General features: G+C 38.4%; 1 non-coding gene across 1 annotated transcript; it reads left to right on the top strand.

Moving 5' to 3' along the window:
* Positions 1–6,220: 6,220 nt before the first annotated feature.
* LOC136321375 (U1 spliceosomal RNA) lies at positions 6,221–6,384 on the top strand. Its single transcript, XR_010728633.1, has one exon. It is a non-coding gene; the product is annotated as a U1 spliceosomal RNA (small nuclear RNA).
* The last annotated feature ends 1,467 nt before the right edge of the window (positions 6,385–7,851 follow it).

Here is a 7,851-nt window from a genome sequence, read left to right as displayed (position 1 = left end):
TGAGCTGGAGATGGATGGAGTCCAGTGGTTCCGACTGCCAGTGGTCCTGTATGGAGGCAAGCTTGAAGCAAAGCTGCATGTCAGGAGTGGCATAAAAGGGGGAAAGGAAGGGGTGTCCTATCCATTTCCATAACCGAGACCCGTGAGGGAACTAGAGGTCCAGAGTGTGATGGCAAAAAGTGAAGGCAGCTCCCGTGTCCACAGAAATGAGATGCACTTACCCACTAGTTGCAGCATACCGTGGGTTTTTTGAGTCCAGTCCATGTCCTAGAAGTTTGAGCGATGTGCCCACCTGGCTGTATTGGCTTCCCATTCAGGCAGCTTGTCCTCCATGTAGAGGCACTGAGGAAAAGCCTGTTGCCCTAAGGGGTAATTGCTCCACCAGTGACCAGGCTACTTGCAGTCAGGGCAGGGCTCAGTGGGCAGCTGTGGGCAGGGGTCCTGCCGGGACCAGTGACCTTGCTTGACACATTAAAGCAAGCTCCTGGTGGGGATTTTCTCTGCAGCTTGGACTTGGGTAGGGCACTTCCTGTGCCTTGCCCCTGTTGTTCTGCTGGCCTCAGGGCTGCCACAAGAGTTTGGGTTTGGAGCATTACTTTCTGCTGCATGTGGGCCTGGCGAACAGCCTTGGACTGTTTCTACTAGTTGGGATAGTTAAAAACCTTAAATGTCATATTCACAGTTTCCGGATAGGGGTTTGGGGGTTGAGAATAAGAGGAGTGGGGCTCATAGGGAGCCTGGCACCCAGATCTGGCAGGAAATGCTGGAGCCAAAGGCAGGACAGGGCCAGAACTTCCTGTCAGAAAATTGGGGTTGGGCCTTGGGGTCCTGCAAACCAGTGTAAGAGCCAATAGTAAGTGAAGAAAAGCCTAATGGAGGAGGGGTTTAAGAACACAGTGGGGAAGGGAGGGGCCCCCTGGCCAGTAGGAGAGGAGAAAGAGAGACTGGTAGTGGTGAATAAGAAACAGGATTTTGTGAAGGGAAGGGAGGGGGCTCTCGGAGGGAAGAAAGCCAAGCGAAAGAGGTCCGCAGAAGAATCAGGGAGAAGTCCTGAGAGAGGAGTGCCCCCAGGGGTCAGGCAGGAGGGAAAGAGAGTTGGGAGTCCACAGAGAAGGAAAGATCAGGAGTAGAGGTTTTAATGAGGATTCTCTGGCCAGAAAAAGAGCGTGCATGGTGGAACAGAGATTAAGGATAGGTGCGTGAATAACTAGAAGCCCTGTATGTAAGGGATCTCCAACCAGATCCCAGCTTTTTTTGGTGATAGTTAAATTGGTGAGGGTATTAAAACCAAAAGTCCCATCAGGAGGCTAATTCAGTGGGTTCTGTGGCCTGGCCACAGCAGAGAAGAACAGTTTCTTCTTCTTTAGGGAAGGAGATTACTGTGCCCCCATGGCCGCCCAAAGTCCTCAGAGTGGTCAGAGTTGAGTATCAGCATCCCAAAACTCAAGCTCTGGCCACAGATGGATAAGGGAAAGTAGATGTGCTCAGGACATCTCTACAGGCACACTCACACTGGGAATAGAAAACACTTTCCTGATGTAGCTACGGTATTTGCACAGAGAGTCTCAGCAGAAAGAACTCAAGGGTGGCTGGTGGCAGGGGACTTATCACACTATCACCGAAGTGAATGGAAGGTCAGAGATCCTGGTTCTTTCTCAGAGTGGAAGAGGAGAGGAGCAGTCCTTGCAGATTTCAAACTCCTCCTGGGTTTTCAGCACCAAAATGTAAGGTATTTTTCCCCACCAAGAAGGAAGGAAGGGGCTGGAGCCACAAAGTGTGGAATAGCAAAGGCTTTATTGAGTACTTCCCACCCGACGTGGTTCTCTGGTCCCAGAGGAGGGCAGGGCTCAGAGAATTCACAAGGAGTGACCTGTGTGAGAGATATTTAAAGGGTCCCTAGGGTGGTCGAGCTAATATGATGTGGTGAAATCTCACTGGCTGACAGAGGTGTTGCTCTTTTCCAAAGGGCTCTTGAGAAGTTTCTCTTGGTGCACTTGGTTGTGGGCCATTTTAGCCAAAGTTCCTGGGCTTGACCTTTCTCCATTATCCACCAACCTTACAATACCCATCAAAGCTATCCTTCAAATACAAAGGAAAAATAAAAACATTTACAGATACAGAAAAGATGAGGGAATTTATCACCAGAAAACCCCCACTTCAGAAAATACTAAAGGGGTTTTTCTGGCCAGATACAAAGAACAAAACAAAACAAAACTACAAGTAAAAGCTCCATCAAGATCTCAATATAAACAAGATTAATCTGTGACAAAGAAACAAAAAAGGGGAGAGGACAAAGATTAACATTAGCAAAGGAGGATGGAGTGCAGAAGCACTCATGAGATAATGTACTACAATGAACATGATATGTATGCTTTCCATTACTTAATGGTAAACAACCCTGAAAAAGCCAACACAAAAGTACATGGCTTGAAAAAAGAAGTAACAGAGGAAAGAAGTATGGATAACAACCAAACAAAAACAAATGATAGAAAAATAAAAGAGAAGAACCACACAAGATACAAAACAATCAGAAAGCAATATATAAAATGGTAATAGAAAACCCTCAAATGTTAATAATTACACTAAATGTAAATGGATTGAATTTACCAGTAAAAAGACACAGAGTAGCAGAATGAATTAAAAAAGAAAATCCACTGTATGCTCCCTAAAAGAAACACATCTAATCTACAAGGATAAAATCAAATTCAAAGTGAAAGGTTGGAAAATAATACTCCAAGCAAATAACATCCAAAAAAAAGCATGTGTAGCAATACTCATATCTAACAATGCTAAATACAAGACAGCAAAGGTAATCAGAGGCAAAAAATGGTCATTTCATAATGATAAAGGGGACATTAAATCAAGGACACATAACACTTCTTAATATATATGCACCAAACCAAGGAGCACAAAAAATATATAAGACAGCTACTGACTGACCTAAAAACAAAAACCAACAAAAATACAGCATACTTGGAGAACTCAATACACTGCTGACGACTCTCCAAACAGAAAATCATTAAAGAAATATTGTCCTTAAATGAAACACTAGAACAATTGGATATGATAGACATCTATAGGACATTTTATCCCAAAGTGCCAGAGTATACATTTTTCACTAGTGTACATGGAATATTCTCAAGAATCAACCATATGTTGGGCCACAAAAATAATATCAACAAATTCAGAAAGATTGAAATTGTACCAAACATATTTTCTGATCATACAGCCTTGAAACTAGAATTCAACTGCAAAAAAGAGGTAAAAAAGAAAAACCCACAAAAATGTGGAAACTAAACAACATACTTTTAAAAAATGAGTGGGTCAAAGAAGAAAAAAGCGCAGAGATCAAAAGATACATACAGGCAAATGAAAATAACAATACAACAAAGCAGAAACTCTGGGATGCAGCAAAAACATTACTAAGAGGGAAGTTCATATCACTACAGGCCTATATGAACAAACAAGAGAAAGCCCAAGTGAATCACTTAACTTCATACCTTAAGTAACTGGAAAAAGAAGAACAAAGACAACCCAAAACCAGGAGAAGAAAGGAGATAATAAAAATCAGGGCAGAAATAAATGAAATAGAGAACAGAAAAACTATAGAAAAAATTAATAAAACAAGGACTGGTTCTTTGAAAAGATAAATAAAATTGACAAACCTCTGACAAGACTCACCAAGGAAAAAAGAGAAAGGACTCATATAAACAAAATCCAAAATGAAAGAGGAGAAATCACCACAGATATCATAGGTATACAAAGAATTATTGTAGAATACCATGAAAAACTATATGCCACCAAATTTAACAATATAGAAGAAATGGATAAATTTCTAGAACAATACAATGTTCCTAGACTGAGTCATAAAGAAGAAGAAAGCCTAAACAGACCTATAAGCAAGGAGGAAATAGAAACAACTATTAAAAACCTGCCCAAAAATAAAATTCCAGAGCCAGACGGCTATAGTTGTGAATTCTATCAAACATTCAAAGAAGACTTGGTTCCTATTCTACTCACAGTCTTCCAGAAAATTGAAGAAGAAGTAATACTGCCGAACACATTTTATGAGGCCAACATAACTCTCATACCAAAACCTGGCAAGGACTACACAAAAAAAGAAAACTACAGACCAACCTCTAATAAATATAGATGCTAAAATACTAAACAAAATACTAGTAAATCAAATACAACAACACATTAAAAAAATAATTCATCATGATCAAGTGGGATTCATCCCAGAATCACAAAGATGGTTCAACATACGTAAAATGGATAACGTAATACACCATATCAACAAAAAAAAGAACAAAAACCATATGATCTTATCAATAGATGCAGAAAAGACATTCAATTAAATACAACATCATTTTATGTTTTAAACACTTAACAAAATAGGTATAGAAGAATAATATCTCAACATAATAAAGACCATCTATGATAAACCATCACCTTATATAATATTAAATGGCATACAACTGAGGACTTTTCCCCTAAAATCAGGAACAAGACAAGGTTGTCCACTCTCTCCACTCTTATTCAACGTAGTGCTGTAAGTTCTAGCCAGAGCAATCAGACAAGAGAAAGAACTAAAAGGTATTCATATTGGAGAAAAAAAGTAAAGGTTTCATTTTTTGCAGATGATATGTTCCTGTATATCAAAAACCCCAAAAACTCCACAAAAAGACTACTAGAAACAATAAACCAATACAGTCAGGTCACAGATACAAAATTAATATACAAAAGTCCATTGCTTTCTTATATGCCAACAATGAAGCATCAGAAAACAAGCTAAAAAAATAATCCCCTTTATGGTTGCAACAACAAAAAATAAAATATCTAAAAATAAACATAACAAAGAATGTAAAGAACCTATATAATGAAAACTACAAAGCATTGTTAAAGAAAATCAAAAAAGATATAATGAAATGGAAAAATATTCCTTGTTCTTGGATAGAAAGAATAAATATAGTCAAAATGACTATATTACCCAAAGCAATATACAAATTTAATGCAATTCCCATCAAAATTCCAAAATTCCAATGTCATTATTTAAAGAAATGGAACAAAAAGTCATCAGGTTTATATGGAACTATAAAAAACCCCGAATAGCCAGAGCAATCCTAAGGAAAAAGAACAAAGCTGGGGGCATTATAATACCTGACTTCAAATTATATTATAGAGCCACGATAACCAAACCAGCATGCTGGCAGAAAAATAGACACTCAGACCAATGGAACAGAATAGAAACCCCAGAAATAAAACCACATGTATATGGTCAAATAATTTTTGATAAAGGGGCCAAGTACACACAATGGAGAAAAGGAAGCCTCTTCAACAAATGGTGCTGGGAAAACTGGAAAGCCACATGCAAAAGAATGAAACTCAACTACAGTTTGTCCCCTTGTACTAAAATTAATTCAAAATGGATCAAAGACCTAAATATAAGACCTGAAACAATAAAATACATGGTAGAAAACATAGGTACTAAACTCATGGACCTTGGTACAAAGGCAAGGGAAATGAAGGCAAAGATAAATGAATGGGACTACATCAGACTAAGAAGTTTTTGCTCAGCAAGAGAAACTGACAACAAAATACAGATAGCCAACTAAATGGGAGATATTTTTAAACAACAGCACAGATAGGGGCCTAATATCCAAAATATACAAAGAACTCATAAAATTCAACAACAAACAAGAAAACAATCCAATAAAAAAAATGGGACGAAGCCTGACCTGTGGTGGCACAGTGGGATAAGGCGTCAACCTGGAACACTGAGGTTACCGGTTCAAAACCTTGTGCTTGCCTGGTCAAGGCACATATGGGAGTTGATGCTTCCTGCTCCTCCCCCTTCTCTCTGTCTCTCTCTTTCTGTCTCACTCCTCTCTCTCTAAAAATCAGTAAATAAAATATATAAAAAAAATGAGAATTGGACATGAACAGACACTTCTCCCAGAAAAATATACAAATGGCCAACAAATATATGAAAAGATGCTCATCTTCATTAGTTATTAGAGAAATGCAAATCAAAACTACAATGAGATACCACCTCACACCTGTTAGATTAGCTATTATCAACAATTTTGGTAATAACAAATATTAGAGAGACTGTGGAGAAAAAGGAACCCTCATCCACTGTTGGTGGGAATGTAAAGTAGTACAACCATTATGAAAGAAAGTATGATGGTTCTTCAAAAAATTAAAAATAGAACTACTAATAGTTACCTGGTAGGGGAGATACCATGATCACAAAGGTGGTTTTCTCAGAGCAAGGCTTTTCCATTGCACTCTGGATGTGCTGACCCCTGCGATTTCCCCAAATGTGGGAAACTCGACTGCATAATTTGTGGTAGTGGGGGACTGCGTCCGTGCTCTCCCCTGTGGAAAAAAAAATTAAAATTAAAAATAAATAAATAAATAAATAGAACTACCATATGACCCAGCAATCCCTCTACTGGAATATACCCTCATAACTCAAAAGCACTAGTATATAAAGACACATGCAGCCCCATGTTCATTGCAGTATTGTTCATAGTGGCCAGGACATGGAAACAACCAAAAAGCCCTTCAATATATGATTGGATAAAGAAGATGTGGTACATATATACAATGGAATATTACTCAGCCATAAGAAATGATGACATCGGATCATTTACAACCACATGGATGGACCTTGATAACATTATACTGATTGAAATAAGTAAATCAGAAAAAACTAAGAACTATGATTCCATACATAGGTGGGACATAAAAATGAGACTCAGGGACATGGACAAAAGTGTGGTGGTTACCGGGAATGGGGAAGGGAAGGGAATGGGTGGGGGGAGGCGAGGGGCACAAAGAAAACCAGATAGAAGATGATGGAAGACTATATGACTTTGGTTGATGGGTATGCAACATAATCAAATGTCAAAATAACCTGGAGATGTTTCTCTGAACCTATGTACCCTAATTGATTAGTGTCACCCCATTAAAATTAATAAAAAATAATAAAATAAAATAAAATTCAAAGAATATACATCTTGTATAGAAGATTGGGAGACTATAGCATAAGGAAAAGCAAATACAATGGGATATGTTGAGGTATAAAAAGATGTGTCTGATCACCATTCCCATTGTACTCCATGGTCCTTCCAGCAGCTAGGACATGCTGCCATTTCTGCCTAAAAGAAACAAGACCACAGCAGGTATACAAAGAAAAAAATGTCAGTCTGGGATCTAGCATTTCAGAACATAAGCAATAGCTTAAGTGGGAAGAAAATGAGTTTTAACTTCAAAGCTTCAAAATCCTCTAGGATTCAGGGTTTGAAATTTATGCCCCTAAAATTAGGTCCATATCTTAATTCCCAGAACCTGTAAATATGTAACTTTACATGTCAAAAGGAGAATGTACTTAGTTATGGATCTTGATAGGAAGATTATCCTGGTTTGTCTTCATGGATACAATGTAATAACAAGAGCCCTTGTGATTTAGAAGAAACAGGATGATTAGAATCAGAAAAAGTATTATGATGGAACAGAGGGTCAGAACAAAAAGATTCTATACTTCTGGCTTTAAAGATAGAAGAAGTCACCATAAGCCAAAGAATTAAGGCAGCCTCTAGAACTGGAAAAGACAAGAGGACAGATTCTTACCTAGCGCCTGCAAAAGGAATATTGCCCTACTGACCCATTTGGACTTTTAATCTCCAGATAATTAAGTTGTGTTTTTCTAAGCCATTGAGTTTGTTGTAATTTGTTAACACAGACATAGGAAACTAATATAGACTTGGTACTGAGGGGTGGGATACTGCTGTAGCAAATGCCTAAATATGTAGAAGTAGATTTGGAATCAGGTAATGGTTAGAG

The sequence above is a fragment of the Saccopteryx bilineata genome, chromosome 1 (assembly GCF_036850765.1).
Source record: "Saccopteryx bilineata isolate mSacBil1 chromosome 1, mSacBil1_pri_phased_curated, whole genome shotgun sequence".
Taxonomy (NCBI): domain Eukaryota; kingdom Metazoa; phylum Chordata; class Mammalia; order Chiroptera; family Emballonuridae; genus Saccopteryx; species Saccopteryx bilineata.
The sequence above is the reverse complement of the archived record's forward strand: the minus strand, read 5'-3'. Positions and strand labels throughout refer to the sequence as shown.